The sequence below is a fragment of the Pinus tabuliformis genome, chromosome Q (genome assembly GCF_031772625.1).
Source record: "Pinus tabuliformis cultivar Carrire ecotype Pingquan chromosome Q, CPIR1, whole genome shotgun sequence".
Lineage (NCBI taxonomy): Eukaryota > Viridiplantae > Streptophyta > Pinopsida > Pinales > Pinaceae > Pinus > Pinus tabuliformis.
This window is the reverse complement of record NC_142296.1, coordinates 1,033,008,033-1,033,031,002: the sequence shown is the minus strand read 5'-3', so window position 1 is coordinate 1,033,031,002 and position 22,970 is coordinate 1,033,008,033.

The following is a 22,970-nucleotide window of genomic DNA, read 5'->3' as shown; positions in this document are numbered from 1 at the left end:
CAGGTTTTCCTTGATGAGGGGCAGAGCTTTTAGGGTGGCTTTCCAGATGGCCGACACACCTTGAAGTTGCCAAGAAGGTCTACGAATCCAGTCAAGGATGTTTGTGGGCCAAATGTATTTTTTGTGTATGACTTCTGCCCATAAGCTATCCATCTTGAGAAGAGACCATCCCTGCTTTGCTGTTAGGGCGAGTGCAAAATCGGGGAGGGATTTAAGTCCCCATCCTCCCCAGGGCTTGGGCATGGATACCAGGGACCATTTTGTCCAAGCAAAGATCTTACCCTTTTTGTTCCCATTCCACAGGAACCTGCTACAAATCTGTTGAATTTTCTGTAAAATGCCTTTCGGAACCCAGGTAAGGGACATCCAATATACCGGTGTGGCCTCGAGAACCGATTTGATCAGCTGTAATCTGCCCGCTTTTGATAGTAGGCGATGGTGCCAACAAGTTATCCTCTTTTCTATTTTGTTGATGAGCCACCCCCAGTGTCCAGATTTGTATCCATCCGGCCTTAATCTGAACCCCAAGTATTTGATACCATCCAGAAGCTTGTTTTCCTGGAAGGGAAAGAACTGAACAACCAATAGAGATTCTTGTTGAGTGCATCTCGTCACTGATCTGGTGGATTTGTCCCTGTTTATTTCCATACCCGTGGCTCTGCAGAAGAGTTGAAGGATCCGGTTAAGGGCCGTGCTATCTCTAACGCTGCCATTAAGGAATATGAGAATATCATCCACGAACAATAGGTGTGTGATGGAGAGCTGTTCGGTAATTTTGAGGCCGCTTATCTCCCCATTCCTTTTGGCTTCCGCAATAAGCCTGCTCAACCCTTCCATTACAATGAGAAAGAGTAGTGGAGAGAGAGGGCATCCTTGCCTGATGCCCCTGTTAATGTAAAATCGATCTGAAGCTGCTCCATTGATGAGAATGGCAAACGAGACTGATGTTACACAACCCATAATCCAGTTAATGAAAGACAGGGGGAAGCCCAGGTGTATAAGTGTCATCTTGAGATAAAGCCAATTCACCTTGTCGAATGCCTTAGTAAGATCAATTTTTAAAGATACACCTTTCAGGTTCTTCAGCTTGATGGAATGTAGGGTTTCCTGGGCAGTACCAATAGCCTCATAAATATGGCGATTTCGAAGGAAAGCAAATTGTTCAGCAGATATGTGGGAGGAAAGAATCGGCTTAATACGATTGGCAATTATCTTGGCAATGATTTTGTATAGGCAATTGCAGAGGGAGATGGGCCGGAAATAATTGAAAGAAGAGGGTTCATCAGCTTTGGGGATCAAGGCAATATAGGTCTGATTCATAGGGGGGTGGATGTGCCCCGAGAGCCGGCTTTCCTCAACAACAGCTAAAATATCCTCACCCATCTGTTCATAAAACGCCAAATAGAATTCCACCGGCCATCCATCTGGTCCCGGACTCTTCTCTTTCTTGAACCATTTTAGAGTATTCTCAAGCTCCAGAGATGTGACAGGAGCTGTAAGGTCTTCCAGGTCCTCCTGGCCAACAAACCGAGGGAGTTTTTCAGCAGTTCTAATAATATCAGGAAGATTGATTTCTGGTGGAGCTGTAAAGAGACCCTTGAAATGGGACACCCCAAGACTAGCCAATTGCTGGTGAGTAGTAGCCCATCCATCTGGCTCTCTAGGAAGTCTCCAAATGGTGTTCGAAGCCTTCCTGCCGTTGGCTAAGTTGTGAAAGTATTTTGTGTTGCAGTCCCCCGCTTTGAGCCAAATGGCTCTACTTTTAAGCCTCCATTGCTCCTCCTTTTCAAGTAGGATTTTTGATTTTTGTCCATACAGGCGGTTGAGCAAAGCTTTGGATTCATCAGTGAGGTAACCAGATCCTTTATCATCAGTTAATGAGGCTATCTGAGTTTCAGTATCCGTCAAAATCTGTTCATCTCTTTTCCTCTTGGCTGTCGCCCAGTCTTCAGTAAGAACTTTGAGTTTATTAAGCCTAACACAGAAATCATAGGCCTTGCGATGAGCCCGCAGAGGGGGCTGAGAAACCCAGAAGTTCGTGACCATATTATTATAATCCGGATCCTTGAGAAAGCCAGCAAAGAATTTGAATGGGGATCTCGGCTTGGGTTTATTATCACTAATCTGTAAAAAAATTGGAAGATGATCGGATAGACCCCCTATGCCAACCCATTGTCTGTATAGTGGGCAAATCTGTATTAGATCCTGGTGCATCATGAATCTATCTAATCGCCTCCCCAGTGCAGCCTCCCCTGTGCGTTGATTGTGCCAAGTGGGAAGTTTCTTATTCATGGGGATGTCCACTAGGTGATGAGAGTCCAGCAGTAGATTCATTTGATCCGCAATGGAATCCCACTGGGCATTATGACCCCAAGATTCACCAACTCCCAGAGAGAAGTTGAAATCTCCTCCAATCACTGTATGCGGAGTTATGTGGTTACCAGATAGAAAGTCTTGCCAGAAGGGGAGACGATGCTGGTTGGGACCATATATGTTAATAAATCTTATCGGGAAGCCCAGATCCCCAGCCATGATATCCATTCCCAGGAACCCTCTGCCCCCCCAGGTGGAGATTGACTTACACTTCCTTGGGTTGATACCGATGAGTAAGCCACCGGATCGCCCACATGCGTCCAGTCCATGCAGAGACCACCCCGGAAGAAAACCTTGCAGGCAATGCACCGCCATCTCAGCTGTGCATAGAGTTTCTTGCAGAAAGATAATATCACATCTTGATACATGAAGAAGTCTTTTCAGAGCCAGTCGTTTTTTGGGGTTGGCTAGTCCCCTGCAATTGAAGGAGAGCCAGATCATGATTCACCACAGTGCATGGGCTCGATAGCTCTAAGCGCCCTTTCGATAGTAGATTGTCTCCCCAAAGCAACGTCCGCCACAGCGTTTAACTTAGCCGATGAGATATGTGAAGGTCTGCCCCGTTTCTGTTTTTGGAGTCGACCCGGGGAAGAGCCCAGCCCTAGTATTCGAGGCCGAGTCCTAGATCTCAGGTGATAGTGGTGTGATCCGGATAGCTCCGGTGAAGAAGAGTGGTCCGCGTCCCCCAGGATCGGGTTGGACATGGGAGGGGTAGTAGATATGGATGGCGGAGGAGGGGCAATAGTGCAAATAATGGAGGGAATGGGAACAGATTCAGAGCGAGATGTTTGTATAAAAGAGTGAATATTAGATATCATATCATTAGAGCAAGATTGTGAGAGAGAGGGGACGGAATCATTACCCGGACGAGTAGGTACAGTCGCGGCCGGTTTTGTATTCTTCCCGGCAGTCCGTGAACGGGTCCGTGGCGGTCCAGGTGCAACCAGGTCCTTGCTGCGAGCAGATTTTGTTGTGCTATCCCCCTTCTTCGTGGTGGGGATCTCCTGCTGAGGCTGTACACCTTCCGATGGCTGGTGCTCTCCTTCATTTTGATTCACCGTGTTCTGTTGGCGAGGTCCCTTGGAGTCCTCCGAAATCCCCTTCGCAAGCAATGGGCAGTCCTTGAAAAGGTGCCCGACTTTGTGGCATCTCCTGCACCGATAAGGCACTCCTTCATAATCAAGGGGTTGTTTGCGCGAGACGTGATTGTGGTGCAGGGTGATCTTTTCCACCAGCCCAGGTCTGATATCCATATTAACCAGAATTCTTGCCATAGTCCTGATGCCCGTCTTTTCAAATGATCTATCATGCTCCAGATAGGTACCTAGAGTGTCCCCAATCTTTTTGAAGGTGAATTGATTCCAGTATTGCCAAGGTAAACCTGGAAGGCGAACCCATATGGGGCCTTCGCCAAGATGTTCGCGCTCTGGATCAAACAGAGGATCCCACCTTTTAAGTAGCACCGGCGCAAGCTCAATATGCCAATATTGGGTAAGTACCCACTGAGTATATTCGGGTCTCTGAAAGTGTAGGGCAAACCAGCCCCTTGTAAGCACCATAACCTCCGGGAGTTCTTTGAAGAGCGATCCCCAAATCTCGTTTACCCAGAGTTTGAGCCTCTCCGCAGAATAGGTTCGTCCTCTGACTCTGCCCACTAACACTTTTCGAGCCGCATCCATCACGTCCGGAATAGGATCTTCAGGTCCCAAGTTGATATTGTAGTCAGGATCAATGGAGCGGAGGCAGCGTCCCTTGGTCACCTTCTCGGAGCGCCTCCCAAAAGGAATTCCCTTCAGCAGGTTGCGGCACGGATCAGATGTGCTGTGCTGTGCTGATGCAGCTGAACGAACCGGGAGTGGAGTGGTGAAACAGCCTGAGGGAATCGGAGAGCGAGGGGAGGGAGAACCAGGACCCGGGAAGCCGGATACAGGGGGGATGAAGGGTTGCTGGAGGGATTGAGGCATAAATGATACGGAGGGGGAGTGGGAGCTTGAAAGGGGGGGAGGCGGAGGGGGAGGATGGAGCGCAGGCCGATTGAGTTCTTGTAAGGAGACGTCGAGCAAGGGGGATCCCAGGAAACAAGAGCCTAGTAACTGAGCAGTGGCTGGGGAGAGAGGAGGGCATGCAATAGGCGGGGATTCCGCTGTTGAGATAGCCGGTCCTTTGTTTTTATCAGCAGAAGACAAGTGTGGGTGCAGATTCGGGGCACCTGTCGCAAAACCCAAAGCAACGCTACGCGGAAGCAAATGAGGCCTGCTGGTGTGCGCCCATATTTCTTGATGCGGCCTAGGGTCCGCCTCGTAATCTACCAATTCCTCGTCACCCATGATAAACTGTCGGTTATGCGTCGCGAGCGGGGTTCGAGCTGTGGTCCGGTAGCACCGAGATCAGGGAGGTCAGAGCGGCAGTGGGCTCAGAGGTGGGTGCCCAGGGGGGACCGCAGTATTAACCCAATAATCCACGCAATAAACAAATAAACAGTGCCGCAGTCAGCCCGGCATTACAAGAGACCCGGAGACTGTCAGTAAACCGCCATGGGGTATGGTTCAGCAGCGCAGAAACTTGCTAGGGTTCCGCCATCCTCCCGCCTCCTTCCGATGTCATCCATTATGAGTAAGTTATTTTTCTTGAGTGACTATTGTTTCTTTTCATTATGGTTTTCCCATTCCCGAAAGATTAATGGAATTATTTGGATTCCATTGTTGTTAGCTTCATTGGCCTGGTTCCATGCATTACATATCCAACAATCATTGCACTCCATGAGATGACATTCCTTTTAGGCATTTGGTCAAATTGCTGGCATCCAATCTGCAATTTACCACGACCACGCCTGATTCAAATCCAGTTTAGCCATTAAAAGCAATTGCATAAATACTCTTCGTTAGTGACTCCATGGTGGATTTTAGCTATTGTTGTGAGTTTTTGTAACACATTTTATAGAGAAAAGAAATCATGTCTTTGTGTACCATATTTTGACTTGGATTCATTATATTGATGAGATGGCTAACATGATCAGTAGCATATAGACAAACCATCGATTCAACTATTTGAAAAATGTTTGTTGCAATTAATTTATCTTAGGATAGAGCCAATATGACAAATTGATGGAAGACTAAGAAAGAAACAAGGATATGGTACAAATGTCTAATGTCAATATTACTTGAATACTGCTCGACTGAATGTAAGTATCATATGTGAAGTCTCCATGCACTCAGAGTAACTTGTAGGTTTTGTCACATCCAACGAGAGTTCCAAAAAGTTGAACCACACTAAAGCTTTAACCATGATGTTCAAAAGTTGGTACTGTAAATTTGATTCATTTGAACCACACTAAAAGTAATTCAGGATTGAGGAAAACTTGCGGATTTTGTACTCTACAAATTTGTTTTTTATTTTGACTTGTTATATCTGTGATAAAAAGATTAGTTTCTCATACATTTTATAAAATGGTTGTAGACAAATTTTATGTTTGCTGCCACAGTACATTGCAAAAAGATGGGCTGTTAAAACTTTAAAATTAATCTTTTGCAGAACTTGATAATTTTTGTTATTTATGTTTACATTGTTGAAACAATTGGATTTGTAAAAGTATGTTTTGCGCATCTTTATAATGTAGCTCATTATATATATATATATATATATATATATGTTGGACACAGATTGTCATTGATGTCAATATGGCAATATTCGAGGAGAAAACGGAGCCAAGAGGAGCCAAGAGGAGCAGAACTCAAATATATGCCAAAATAGAGCTATCAGAGCTACAGAGGAGCCATATATGTATATGTCATATATATATGCCAAAGAAGAGGAGCACACAGAGCAAACGGAGGAAGCAGAGAAACAGGGTCATTAGAGAGCTTATATGCATGCAATTAACAGGGTCATCGGGAGCCATCGGAGGAGCAATGGAGGAGAAACAAAGGAAGCAGATGGATGCAAGACGCGTATATATGCTTTAACACTATCAGCGGGCAAAACTATGCATATACAGGCAAATACACTATTGGAGGCGGATTGCGGACTTGAAACCTTATACACGGGAGCACTGAGACGTATCGAGTTCGGTACCTCATATCGCATCGCTATAAAGGAGTGGTCTACGTTAAGGTCTAGATCTGGACCTTTGCGATGTGCAATCGCTGATAGCGATATCGCATCGGACCTCCACCAAAGGAAAAACCCTGATTGCGATGAACACATACGGACCCGCCACTACATTACAATATGACTTAACCTTCATCGCATCTGTCACAGATCGCACGCCGAGAAGCCTTGCTGCATGAAAGCGCTGATTGCAATAAGGTTGTGGACCTGACAGGCATATAAACCATGGTTTAATACCACATCGCATCCGGTTCATCAGAGTAGTGGAGGATCGGCCATCGGCCATCAGCAGAGTCATGGGTCCAAAATATAAAGGATCCTCGGGAGTCACGAATCACCGATTGCGATTTATTCACGGACCCGATGCAGAAATAAACACGGGTGTAACACACCCTGAAGTCCGCCCTTCAGTCATTTCCACTGTTTTTCCTGTGTAATCGTGTTTTTGGCCTACGCAGGGTTCTTAGGCCGAAAGGCCTATGATAACTGGTCCGTAACTGGTTCAATGATTCAGGAGGGTGTATCAGAGTGATGGAGAGTGTGATTGGGGCATAACGCCTCCATTTAAACCAAAGACAAAACTCTGTGCATGCCCACAATCATTATCAAAGGAGCATTGTTACAGTCGTAACCAGTAAGATGTGTTCTCTGTGGAGTTTTGGACCTCTCAAATGAATCTGCGTGTCCTCAGAAAGTCAGTGAACTTGCACAGCACAGAGGAAGTCGCAGCGACTGAGGAGGAAGCCTAAGAGGCGGTGTAGGCAGAAACGAATGGACAGAGGCATGGGAATGTATAAAACAGTAAAAAAAGAGAACTGTTGGTGCTGTTGTTGTGGTGAAGAACCAGAGTGTGAGGTAGCAGAAGTAGCAGAGGCAGAAGAGGCAGCAGAAGCAGCGGAGGTTGTAGAGGCAGCAGAAGCAGTAGAGGCAGGAGAGTAGGAGTGAGAGAACCTCAGCTGAATAGAGTGTAGCAGCATACCAGTTTATACCAAGGTTGGGTTGGAGCCCAAGAGGTTGGAGCCTCAGAACTGAACAGGACTGAAGTCATTAGGGGTAGGTGCTCCTAAGTGTAGAACCACTGCAAAACAGAGTTGGTGCTCTGGAGGTTGGAGCCTCACTGAAGTCCAAGTTGGAGCTTGGAAACTATTCACAATCAGATATATAGTTATATTGTATTTATTTCATTGCACTTTCTTGAGTTTTAATAAAAGCATTAATTCCAGCTGCTGATTTCTGTGTTCTGTGTATACATATACATATACATATACATATACATATACATATACATATACATATACATATACATATACATATACATATACATATACATATACATATACATATACATATACATATACATATACATATACATATACATATACATATACATATACATATACATATACATATACATATACATATACATATACATATACATATACATATATATATATATATATATATATATATGCTTTTGGCAATCACTAGAACAATTAAAAAAAAGTAAGAAATACTGATTCATCCCCCCCCTTAGTATTTCCAACAATTGGTATCAGAGCCGACTTCTTCATACTAGCCTAACAGCTTGAAGAAGGATCTACAGCCATGATGAGAAATCACGAAGCATCAGGAAGACCTCCTTTGTTCGATGGCACTAACTTTGGTTTCTGGAAGAAAAGAATGACCTACTACTTAATGTCCCTTGGACCTGAAGTCTGGCATTTTGTTCAAAATGAATACCAAATGACTTCCACTCTTCCAATAGACCCAGACGAGAGGAAAGCCTACATCGCAAATGCAAAGGCCTTGAACTCCATCACTAGTGGAATCACTGATTCCGAGTTTACAAAAGTCATGCACTGCACCTCTGCCAAAGAAATGTGGGAGAAGCTAGTTGGCTTGTACGATGGAGACTCAAAAGTCAAAAAGGCAAAGCTTCAAACTCACAAAAGACAATTTGAAAGTTTGAGGATGGAAGATGAAGAAGATATTGCAGCATACCTCCTCCGAGTAGCTGAAGTGGTAAATTCCCTGAAAGGATTGGACGAAAAAATTGAAGAAAGTACCATTGTTCAAAAGGTATTAAGGTCTCTTCTAGACAGATTTGACTCCAAAATAAGCGCTATAGAAGAAGCAAAGGATCTAGATACCCTCAAAATGGATGAACTCCATGGAATTCTCACTGCCTATGAAATGAGGAAAGGTGGCCCAAGCTCCAAAGATGAAGCATTCAAGGCCTCAAAGTCAAAGAATGGGAAAGAAAGGAATGACTGTAGTGATGAGTCGGATGTGGAATCCGAATTGGCTCAATTTGTACGAAAACTGAAGAGAGGATCTAAGCTTAAAGACAAGTATCCTCTTATCTATTTTAAATGTGGTAAAATAGGTCACTATGCAGCAAGATGTCCTCATAAACATGACAGTGATGATGAAGGAAATTCTAAAAGAATGGCACACAAAAAGAAAGGGTTCAATAAGAAAAACTTCTTCTCCAAGCAAGATGAGTTTGATGAGGATGAGTTTATGGTCATCAAAAAGAAATCAGATGAGGAAAGTGATCATGATGAAAGCCAAGAAACATTATTCATGGCACTTGCAGATGAAGATGACTCAGGGCTGGAAGGAAATGTAGATGAACTATTAATAAGCACCATTGAAGAAAATGAGAAACTATGGAACAAAATCATTTCTCTCAAAGTGGAAAACGAGGAAATAAGAAGGAGAGAAGATCTCTTGGAAGCAAAGCTTAAAGAAAAAGAAGATACCTGTGAAGAACGTGAGGCCGAAATAGTGTCTCTGAGAAAGGAGTTGGAGCAAATTAAAAAGGGCTGTAAAAACTCTCAAATACTTGAGACTATTATGAAAAATCAAAAACCTCAACATGACAAGTCTGGAATAGGTTTCAAAGGAGAATCCTCAAGCACTAAGAATAGTGTGAAAAGCTATGCCGATGCACTTTCCTGCAATCCAAAAGATGAAAAAGTATGTTATCAAAAGTGCATATCAGATCCCAAGAATGAAGAGAGAATTACTCCAAAGAAGAATGTGGAGTCGAATCATGGACACTACAGCAAATACAAACCTGTACTCCACCAAGGGCCCATCGCAAATCCAAAGAACGAGGAAGGAGTAATTCCTAAGGAGGATATTGACTCAAACCATGGCTGCTTCAATAGGTACAAAACCATCTTTCTTGGACACTGCTTTCACTGTAAAAACTTTGGTCATCAAGCCAAACATTTTATGGCTCGCAGAAGTGAAAATACAAAGCTAAAGGGCCGAATAATCAACTCATATGCCCCCAAAAAGGTAGGGACAAATCAAAACCTTCAATTCATTTGATCCCTTGACCAAATTTGATCTGATCTGATCTTTCTACTACAATAATGGACACTATGAACAAGACTGCCCACTCAAAGGAAGAAAGAAGAGTAACAAGAATTCCAGCATGGATAAATGCGGCTTGGCTCTATATGCTCAAAATAATGGAAACGATTGGTTTGTGGATAGTGGGTGCTCCAGACACATGACAGGAGACAGAAGGAAGTTTGTCTCACTGAGCAAAAAGGAAGGGAATGTGTCCTTTGGAAGCGGATATGGCAGAATTGCAGGAAAAGGAATAGTTACTCTGATCAATGGAAAAGGAAAAGCTCAAGATGCTTTGCTAGTTGACGGACTCAAACACAACCTCCTGAGTGTCAACCAAATATGTGATCAAGGACATAAGGTTGTTTTCAGCACCAAAGACTGTGAAATAAGGAACTCTGCCTCAGGGGAACTTGTGGCAAAAGGGGTGAGAACATCAGACAACATTTACATTCTGAACAAGATTCAAGAAAATAAATGCTACTTGAGTTAGACAGATGAGAGTTGGCTGTGGCATAAGCGACTTGGACATACAAGCTTCGAAAATCTGATCAATATCAGCAAGATCAAAGTTGTACGAGACATCCCAAGGCTGTTCAAACCAAATCAAGGAGTATGTGGTCCATGTCAACATGGAAAGAAGACCAGAACCAGCCACAAGACAAAGGAGCTCTCTACATCGAAGCCCTTGGAGATCATCCATGCTGATGTGTGTGGGCCAACTAGAAATCAAGGACTCCAAGGAGAAAGGTACTTTGTGTTATTTGTTGATGATTATACTAGAATGATGTGGATATATTTTATAAAGTTTAAATCTGACACTTTTGAGTGTTTTAAGAATCTAAAAGCCCTTGTAGAAAATGAAAAAGATTCAAAAATTAAGTGCCTCGAAACAGACCGAGGGGGAGAATTCACATCAAACGAATTTAGTGAGTTTTGTAATATTCATGGAATTAAAAGGGAATTCTATGCTGCCAGAACACCTCAGCAAAATGGGGTAGTTGAAAGAAGAAATCGAATAGTCCAAGAAATGGCAAGAGCAATGCTATTAGCAGCAGACTTACAGCCTAGATTCTAGAGAGAAGCAGTAGGGACAGCTGTCTATACATTGAATCGAACTCTTGATTAAGACCAAATTGTGAAAAAACTCCTTATGAGCTATGGAAAGGAAGACCTGCTTCGGTGAAGTACTTCAAGATCTTTGGAAGCAAGTGCTTCATAAAAATAAATGATGGCTCACCTGGAAAGTTTGATTCTTGGGTTGATGAAGGGATATTTCTTGGATACTCTACACCGAGCAAGGCTTACAAGTGCTACAATTATCGACTGAAGAAAATAGTGGAAAGCATTGATGTAAAGGTTGATGAAGATCTTCTAGAAAAGGAAATTGAAGAGCATGAAGATGACTTTCTCATTGAAGAAGAAGAACCTAAAGAAGAAGAAGAAGAGGAAAGAGAACCACCTAATACCCCTTCAAAGATGAAGTATGTCCAAAGACATCATCCAGAAGAGTAAATCATTGGCGATAGAGATGAAGGTGTGCAAACCCGAAGAAGGATAACAATCACACCCAAGAGAAAAGTCATTGCCCTCCTATCTATGATAGAACCATAAACATTTGCAGAAGCAAGTAAGGATCCTCATTGGGTAAAAGCCATGGAAGAAGAAATGTCCCAAATTGAGAAGAACAAGACATGGGAACTGGTACCTTGTCCAAAGGACAAAAACATAATAGGAACCAAATGGGTGTTCAAAAATAAAATGAATGAGGAAGTATAGGTTATCAGAAACAAGGAAAGACTTGTCTGCAAAGGCTATTCACAAATTGAAGGAATTGACTTTGAAGAGACATTTGCACCAATGGCCCGTATGGAAGCTATCAGGATGTTCTTGGCATTTTCTTGCTCAAAAGGATTCAAATCTATCAAATGGACATGAAATTAGCATTTCTAAACGGGGAACTCAAGGAGGAAGTCTACATGGAGCAGCCAGAAGGTTTTGATCTAACAGCAGGAAAGGACTTAGTCTGTAAGTTGAAAAAAGCTTTATATGGGTTGAAACAAACTCCTAGAGCTTGGCATGCAAGATTGGATCACTAGATATAACAACAAGGCTTCAAAAAGGGAGTGGCTGGAAGTAATCTATATATAAAGACAGATGAAGGTAAGTTACTAGTTGCTCTTGTTTATGTCGATGATCTGATTTTTGCTAGTAATAATGATGAAATGAGCCATGAATTTTCTCAAAGCATGTCAAAAGAGTTTGAGATGTCAATGATAGGAGAGCTATCCCACTTCCTTGGACTTCAAGTATCTCAAACCAGAGCAAGATTGTGTATATCTCAAACCAAATATCTAAAAGACATGCTCAAAAAATATGGAATGGAGGACTGTGCACCCATGAGCACACCTATGACCACAAACTACAAACTGAGCAAAGATGATGACTCCCCTCTAGTAGATGCAACTCATTATAGGTCAATGATTGGAGCCCTTCTATACTTAACAACTACAGGACCAGACATAATGCAGGTAGTAGGAATGGTGGGAAGATTTCAATCTGCTCCCAAACAATCCCACTTATTAGCTGTAAAAAGAATTCTCAGATACTTGAAAGGAACTTCTGATTTCGATCTTTGGTACCCAAAGAGCTCAACACTGACTGTCACTGCATACACTGATGCTGATTGGGCTGGAAGTATAGATGATCGGAAAAGTACTAGTGGAAATGCGTTCTTCCTAGGAGACTGTTTAGTATCCTGGCTCAACAAAAAATAGTCATCCATATCATTATCCACAGCCGAAGCCGAGTATATTGCTGTAGCAAACTGTTGTACTCAGATACTATGGATGAAGGAAGCTCTAAAAGATGTCGACATATGTACAAATCAACCGATTACCATCTATTGTGACAACACAAGTGCTATCAGTCTCAACAAAAATCCAGTGATGCACTCAAGAACCAAACACATACCAATCAAGTATCATTTCCTCCGTGAGAAAGTAGCTGAACAAAACATCGTCCTGGAATATATCAGTACTAAGGAACAAATAGTTGATATTTTCACAAAACCTCTTCCTCGAGAAGCATTCGAACATCTGCGTCAAAAGATGGGGGTTATCTCTTTATCATCACTCAAGTTCATTCATAAAGATGTAGCAGGACAGGGGGAGCAGTTTGACAGGGGGAGTCCGTATGCATTCCTTTGCCATTGATGTCAAAGGGGGAGAGCAGAAGAATATTGCCATCAATAACAAAGGGGGAGATTGTTGGACACATATTGTCATTGATGTCAATATGGCAATATTTGAGGAGCAAATGGAGCCAAGAGGAGCCAAGAGGATCAGAACTCAAATATATGCCAAAATAGAGCTATTGGAGCTACAGAGGAGCCATATATGTATATGTCATATATATATGCCAAAGAAGAGGAGCACACAGAGCAAACGGAGGAAGCAGAGAAACAGGGTCATCGGAGAGCTTATATGCATGCAATTAACAGGGTCATCAGGAGCCATTGGAGGAGCAATGGAGGAGAAATGAAGGAAGCAGATGGATGCAAGACGTGTATATATGCTTTAACACTATCGGCAGGCAAAACTATGCATATACAAGAAAATACACTATTGGAGGCAGATTGCCGACTTGAAACCTTATACACGGGAGCACTGAGACATATCGGGTCCGGTACCTCATATCGCATCGCTATAAAGGAATGGTCTACATTAAGGTCTAGACTTGGACCTTTGTGATGTAAGATCGCCGATAGCAATATCGCATCGGATCTCCACCAAAGGAAAACCCCTGATTGCGATGAACGCATACGGACCCGCAACTACATTACAATATGACTTAACCTTCATTGCATCCGTCGCAGATCGCACGCCGAGAAGCCTTACTGCATGAAAGCACTGATTGCGATAATGTTGTGGACCCGACGGGCATATAAACCTTGGTTTAATACCACGTCGCATCCGGTTCATCGGAGCAGTGGAGGATCAGCCATCGGCCATCAGCAGAGTCATGGGTCCAAAATATAAAGGATCCCCGGGAGTCATGAATCGCCGATTTCGATTTATTCGCGGACCCGATGCAGAAATAAACATGGGTGTAACACACCCTGAAGTCCGCCCTTAAGTCATTTCCACTGTTTTGCCTGTGTTTTCCTCTGTAATCGTGTTTTTGGCCTGCGCAGGGTTCTTAGGCCGAAAGGCCTATGATAACTGGTCCGATGATTCAGGAGGGTGTATCAGAGTGATGGAGAGTGTGATTGGGGCATAATGCCTCCGTTTAAACCAAAGACAAAACTCTGTGCATGCCCACAATCATTGTCAAAGGAGCGTTGTTACAGTCATAACCAGTAAGATGTGTTCTCCGTGGAGTTTTGGACCTCTGAAATGAATCTACATGTCCTCAAAAAGTCAGTGAACTTGCACAGCACAGAGGAAGCCACAACGACCGAGGAGGAAGCCTAAGAGGCGGTGTAAGCAGAAACGAATGGACAGAGGAATGGGAATGTATAAAATAGTAAAATCAGAAAACTGTTGGTGTTGTTGTTGTTGTGAAGAACCAGAGTGTGAGGTAGCAGAAGTAGCAGAGGAAGAAGAGACAACAGAAGCAGAGGAGGCTGTAGAGGCAACAGAAGTAGTAGAGGTAGGATATTAGGAGTGAGAGAACCTCAGCTGAATAGAGTGTAGCAGCATACCAATTTATACCAAGGTTGGGTTGGAGCCTCAGAACTGAACAGGACTAAAGTCATTGGTGTAGGTGCTCCTAAGTGTAGAACCACTGCAAAACAGAGTTGGTTCTCTGGAGGTTGGAGCCTCACTGAAGTCCAAGTTGGAGCTCGGCAACTATTCACAATCAGATATATACTTATATTGTATTTATTTCATTGCACTGTCTTGAGTTTTAATAAAAGCATTAATTCCAGCTGTTGATTTTTGTGTTCTATGTATACATATACATATCTATATATGCTTTTGGCAATCACTAGAACAAATAAAAAAAAGTAAGAAATACTGATTCACCCTCCCCCCCCTCTCAGTATTTACAACAATATATATATATATATAAAATTTTGATGTAGTTAGTGAATTTCGAATATATTAAATTATACATTTTATTTACTATTATGTTATAGGGATTGCAAATAATTTATTATTTTTCAATTTGTATACATTGTGGATGTTTAATTTTAAACATTATATTTAAAATTATTAATTATTTTTTTCATAAGAAGTAGGTAGTAAGCGCTCCATATTGCACTTGTTTATATCTAATTTAAACTTTTATCATAAAATCACAAACTAGCATGAAAGAAATGTTTAAAATCCATTTTTATAAAAACAAAATATAATTTTTGTTATAAAAAAATACCAAAAATAAATATATTTGTTTAGAAAAAAAAAATACTAAAACTAAATATATATTAAAAAAAACGAAAACAGTAGATCATAGAGAAAAGTACATGCATTAAAAAGAACTCAATATTTCATGTGACATTCATTCATATTGTATGTGAATTACAATTGTAATTCGAACTAAAGCTACCAATAACTCTTAATTTACCAATCGTGCATGGACATCATAAGAAACGTTCACAATAGAATATGAAGATGAAATGGATACCTACTTCATATGCATTAAAAAATGCTTCTACTACTTAATGTGAATTACAAGTGTAAACTTAGTTGGATCTCCAATATATCTTAAACCATATTTTCATTTTATTTTTTAGTACTATTAAATGTTATTATGTCCTACCTCATTTTATGGTTAGCATTGTAACAAAAATATGCATTGTGCTATGGAATTAATACTAACATGTAATATTGATTTTTTTTTCCAGAACGCTACAGGTAATGACTGCGAAGATGATGATACAGAGTATGTTGAGCTTACATCAGATATCAGAGATGATGATGATGAGGATGGAAATGTCATTGGTGACGATGATGTGGATGAGATTATCAGGATAGTCAGGATGATGATTTTGGAAATGACCTTGAGGATGATCTTGACTATGATTTTCGCAGTGCTAGCTAGCCATGTGTTATTTTTTATATTTAGTTGGGATATATTAATATGGTAATCATACATTTGAATTTCAGTTGATTTGAATAATGACGATGATACTATCGGTGGTATCTTGTTACCTTACAAATATGTTGAAAATTGTTTACATTTTTTTAATGAAGACTTATTGTGTATGATGAGATTCCTATTTTTTTATGGATGTTGTGAATTTACCATAGAATAATGATATCTATGAAACTTTTTGATTCGGTAATCATATATTGACTTTTAGTTTATTTGATTAAATATGATGATGATATTATCATTATTATCTTGTTATTTTATGTATATATTGAGAATTATCAACATTATTTTGATGGAGAATTATTGTGTATGATGATATTACTATCTTTGGATGGATGTGGTAAATTTACCTTAGAATAATGATATTCACGAAATATTTTGATATGATAATCACACATTTGAGTCTTAGTTGATTTGATTAAAGATGATGAGGATATTATTAGTATTATCTTGTTACTTTATATATTTGTTGAAAATTGTCATTGTTTTTTATGGAGAATCATTATGTATGACGATATTACTAGTTTTTGATGTAAAGTTATGAATTTACCTTGGAATAATGATATATGCGATAGATGTTGATTTAGTAGTCATATAAGTATATTGAAAATTTTCAATGATTTTTTTATGGAGAATTGTTATATATGATGATACTGCTCTTTTTTTATGAATGTTGTCAATTACACTTAAATTTGGTTATAAACATTAAGTTATCAATTTGAATTGTGGTATCTTCTTAAATGATATTTAGAAACTGTAAAATATTTCACTATGTAATTGAAATTAGTAAAATGAACCCATAAAGAGGGTCATAAATGGAATAAAAGTACAAATCTAAACAAGAAGCCAAAAGTCGATGTTATAATGGATGCAAAATTGGGAGTAGAATTGGATGTTAAACTAGCCATCAAAACAAGATGCAAACAATGACACAAAAAGGGTTTTAAAGTAGAATTAAAAAGGGGTGCAACATTAGACACAAAGAAGGGAACAAAATAGGGCATACAAAAGGATACCAAATTGGGCGCAAACAAGGATGTAAAAATGGACACCAAAATGAAGATGCAAAGAATGGTGTAAAATTAGGATGCAAAATTGGGTGCAAAAAATGATGTAAGAAATGACAGAAAACAGATAAAAATGAGATTAAAAAGGGGTGAAACCAAGGATGCCATATTGGATGCCAAAAATAATGCATGACTAGATGCAAATTCAAACTCAAATCTAGGTGCAAAATAAGATGCAAATGTGGTAGGAAAAAAGATGCAAATTTGGATGCCAAAAAGGATGCAAAATTGGACACAAAAGTAGAAAAAATGGTGCAAAACTGGGCATAAAAATGGCTCAAATTTGGATACAAATTGAGATGCAACATTGGATTCAAAATGAGGTGCCAAAAATGATGCAAAACTTGGTACAAAAACAAATGCAAAAGTAGACGAAAAAATGGCTCAAAATTGAACGTAACAGTAGACACAAAATGGGATATAAAGGTGGACGCATCACATGGTTCAACTTAGGATGAAAATTTAGATGCAAATTTGGATGCTCAAAAGGATGCAAAATTTGATGCAAGAAATAGTGTTAAAAATGATGTTAAATTGGATGCAACAAATGATGCAAAATTAGATGCAAAATAGGATGCCAAAAAGGGATACAAATCGAACACAAAATTGGTTGCAAAAAACGGTGCAAAAATGGATGCAAAATTGGTGCTAAATCAAATTCAACATATGGTGCAAAATTGGATGCACAAAATAGTGCAAAAAAAGGCACAAAAACTGACGCAACAATAGATGTAAAAATAGGTACAAAATTAGAAGCAAAAAGTGGCATAAGACTAGATGCAAAAACTGGCACAAACTTGATGCAAAAAAGGCACTAAATCGGATGCAAAATATGGTGTAAAACGCGATGCAAATAACGACACAAAGCTAGAAGAAAAGAATGGCACAAAACAAAAAGCAAAAAAATGATGCAAAAATGGATTCAAAAAATGGCACAAAACTAGAAGAAAAACCTATTGTAAAACCAAATACAAATCTTGGTGCAAAATATGATGCAAAAAAAGATGCAAAATTTGGCGTAAAAAAAGATGAAAAATTTGGGGCATAAAAGTACGCTTTAAAAATTGTAAAATAGAGCCGAATTTAGTGCCAGAATGCTCATCCCAATATAGAAAAAGATGCACTAGAATCTGGTGCTAAATTTGGCGCACATTGCATGCTTTGTTGTAGTGTGTGGAAACTGGTGCAGATGTGGGACATCGAACGGTTGCTCAAGAAGGCAGGGACACCATCAAGATTTTGAGACCGTTCTTTACAACTACCTTTGCTTGGGATAATCGAATGACAAAACATCCTCCCATCAACTAACATATAATCTAATGGCCGAGAGTGATGAGAAATGCGTTGGAGGAAAGTTTTTCTCAAAGGGAACGCCTTACGGCGTATTTAAATTAAAAACATATATTCTATAAGAAAGTCATTTTAGAGAATGAAAAGTATTTTTTTTATTTGTTTATTAATCTATATAATTAGCAAGTTTAATATGCAAGTGTCTACCTAATGCAATAAATAATTAATAAAAAAAACTATTGTAAATGGGGTAAACAATTCTTTATATTTATGACTATTTTTAAACATATTTTTCTACGTAGAAAAGTTACTTATATACATGCTATGTTAAATGGAATGAGAATCAAATGAACTTTATATTGATATTATGAATAAAAGTATTGTTATAGAGCTAGATGTTGTTTATGCAGTTGTCTATAATGCGATTTTTTGGAAGCCTTTCCGGTGGGTCTTTCCGGTCAAAATCCGGCAGCAATTTATTGGAATCGCAAGTTTGATAGCTAGTTTCTGCACAATCAAAGCGTCCCAGGGGTTTTCCAGGGTGTTGAATCCAAATATGTAGTTAAAAAACCATTTTAACTGCAACAAATCAAGATTTAACCTCAATTTCTTCCGCCGGATTCCGTCACCGGAATCTCCAAAAAGTCGCATTATAGACAACTCCGTTGTTTATGTGTCTTTTGTACATTATTGTTTTAATGTATGAAGCATGCATCCATGTTTTCACTACATAAAATACACATTCAAACTTCATAACATATATACAATGCACATCAGTGTATATCATAAATGTGGTGACATATTATATATTATTGATTTAATTTTACAGGGCTTTCAATATATAAAATGTCCATGAAAATGATTGAAAAATAGCTTTTATAAACTATTAGTATTTCAATTATTTGATGATTGTTGTTCATAATTAAAAAATTAATCATATACAATCAAATAAAGAATATAATATTATTGTTATGAAATAATCTTTAAATGCGATTTTTGGGAAAAAATTTAGGTTTATTTTCTGATTTAGTTGTCTAGAAACTTACAAAGATTCTAAAAAAATAACACTTGAAGCCTACTCCCATTTTGAAATAAAAAATATAATATTATTGTATTCCATTTACATTATCATTAATATCAATAATTATTAATTAATAATTTAATTATCTTACCTTTATATTAGAACTTATTTTACCTATTATTAAAATTTGAAATAAAAAATATAATATTATTATATTTCATTCCTATCATAATTTTTATTTTGTTTATTAAATATAAATTTCGTATTAACTTTTCAATTAAAAATATTACATTAAAAATAAAAAAAAATTACCACATTAACTTCAATAAGTTTATCATCATAGTCTCAAATAACAAAGTTATCCATAAAATTTTATGAATATCTTATTATTGTAAATTCGCATCAAATAAGCTATATCATGTGAAACAAATTCAAACCAATCAAATAAACTATGTCATTATCATCTCAAACAAATTCAAACCAACTTGCATATATAATGTTCTAATAAATCTATATAGTAACATATATATATATATATAAAATATGTAATTTATTGATATATTTATAATGTAATATAAATCTTGTATATTAATTTATTGATATATATACTAATAAATTTTGGTAATTAATTTATTGAATATATAATGTACTAATAAATTTTAGTGGATTCATGTCTAAAATTATTAGAGCATAGATATAAATCTAGTTGAAGAATAATGACACAAATTTGCAATAAGTGAAAAAAAAATTGGAATTGAGAATGAATTCAATTACTCAATATTGGTTTGTGAATTAATACACAAAACAACTAAGTTAAGCTTAGTTGTACATGCAATAACTACGGATAATTAAAGTTAACAGAAGCTGAGTGTGCCTTATGTTATGTTAATATGCACATGCACCACGTGCAAGCACTAGAGTTAACTAACTAAAATCAAGTGTGCAACACATGTAAGCACTTGTGTTAACTAACGCACATCAAATGCAAGAACTAGAGTTGAACTAAAGCTAATTAAGGCTAACTAGGTGCATGTTCACCAACAACCCCCCTTAAGCATAACTTAGGTGAGTTCGATGCAAAATGAATGGGTCTCGACAACAAGGCCATTTTATGTACCCATGTACAATGAATGAAAAATAGGAAAGAAGGAAAAGCTAGTGGGAAGAAAACCCCCCCTCAAAATATAATGCAAAAAGTAGAGAAAAGACAACTTCTAGGCAGTTGTGTCGTTCACCCTGGCACGATCTCACAAAAATTGAAACTTATGCTTAGTGAATGTCTTAATGAAGATGTCAGTAGTCTGCTCAGAATTGGGAGAGTATTGTAGATCGATGATCCCATCATGAATCAGTTCTCTAATGAAGTGCATGTGGATCTCGATATGTTTGGTCCGCTTCCACTGCACTGGATCTCTACAAAACTTTAGTGTACTCTGATTATCACACCATATGACAGTCGGACAATGGACACTAATACCAAGCTTAGAAATAAAATGTTGTAGCCAAATGGCATGAATAGTGGCATTGACTTCTCCTTTGTACTCGGCCTCTGTTGATGATAAAGCACTGGCAACCTGCTCCTTACTTAACCCACAAATTGGGTCAGTTCCAAACTAAGTACATAACCTTAGGTGGACTTTCGATCAAGGTTGTCGCCAACCCAATCTGAATCTTTGAACCCAATGAGATCCAAAGATCAATTAGCTGCATAATGGATCCCATAAGTTATTATCCCCTGGACATATCGAACGATGCACTTTACAATTTTCTAGTGTAACTCATGTGGCTCTTTCATGTATCTGGAAACTTCTTCTATGGCATATGAGAGATCACAACGAGAGTGAACGAAATAAAGAAGAGTCCCCATAAGCTGACGGGACGGTACAATGTGCAATCAACCAATGGTGTGTCTTTGCCATTCTCAAGCTTTATCCCTAATAAGAAAGATGTGGTTTTTGGCTTGCAATTACTCATGTGAAATCATGCCAAAATATCTCTAACATACTTTGGTTGAGAAATGGTAATCCCAGAACCACTATGATTGATTTCTATCCCAAGGAAATTTTTTTGCAAGTCCATATATGTCATAGAAAATCGATTATGCAATGCAATTTTAATCTCAGCATTGGAAGAAGTTGAACTACCTGTTATCAAAATATCATATACATAGAGTACTATTATCAACAAGGAGTCACTTTCCTTTAAAAAATAAACATTGGAATTATATTTACAGCATACAAAATTTTGAGATAACAAATAGGAATCCATCTTTAGGTGCCTGCTTGAGGCCATAGAGAGACTTCTTTAGTTTGCATACCAGAGATGAATTTTTCACATATCCCTGCGGTTGCTCCATGTAGATTTCCTCCTCAAGATCACAATGAAGAGAGGAATTCTTCACATCCATATGATGCACCTCCCGTCATCTTTCCACTGCAATGGAGAGAGCTAGCCGAATGGAATCCATTTTTTCCACTGGAGCAAAAGTCTCATCATAGTCAACACCATGTACCTGCTTAAAACCTTTTTCTACCAACTGTTCCTTATGTCGACTAACTTGGCTATCTGCTACTTTCTTGGTTAGGTAAACCCACTTGCACCTCACAAGTTTACGATTGGAAGGTAATGGAACAAGATCCCAAGTCTGGTTCTCAATGAGAGAGTTGTTTTCCTCATCCATAGTTCATTCCAATTCAGGATACCCAACTGCTTCTGAATAAGTTTGTGGATCAAATGCATGCATCATATAAGCATGCATGGCCATGCATGGATCCATAGATAAGAGTTCTTGTGGAGCTTCCTCAAACTGAGGTATAGTAGCAGGATCATCTAAAAGATCACTCATGTTGTGCCATTTTTGTGTTGAAGGTGGTAGAGAAAATTCCGAACTACATGAGGAAATATTATCTCTATTTTCAACAACTAGTGGTCTAACAGTGTCACAGGCAAAGGCTTATCTAGATCAAAATTCTGATCTGAAGTATCATTTGCGTACTCATCAACTAGTGAAGAGGAACACTTTGTAACAACTTCATTTGGTGGTGCATGTAAAGCATCTTCTTCAAACTTTACACTCCTTTTGATAAATAGCTCTTCAGTGTTTATATCAAGCAATTTGTACCCTTTGACTTCATCATAATATCCAACAAACATGCATGCCTTAATCTGAGGCTCCAAAGCCTTTCTCTTCTCTTTATGAATGTGGGCCCATGCTTGAGATCCAAAAATGAATAAATGACTCACTTTAGGTTGCATGTTAGTCCAAGCCTGAAAAGGTGTTTTCCTAGTAACATATTTATGAGGAGATCTCTTATGGATGTATGAGGCAAAATTGATAGCTTCAACCCATAACTTTTATAAAAGAGATCTTGGATGCAACATGCAATTGGTCATCTCTTTCCAAGATCTATTCTTCCTCTCAGCCACCTTGTTTTGTTGTGGAGCGTAAGGAATTATATGTTGCTATTGTATCCCTGCTTCATTACAATGATTTTGGATATCTTTGTTGACATATTCCTTCCCATTATATGTGTGGAGGATTTTGATGCGTTTTTCAGATTGATTTTCCACATGTTTCTTGAAAATCTTTAGATGCTGAAAAACTTCAGACTTGAGTTTCAAGAAATAAACCCAAGTGAATCTCG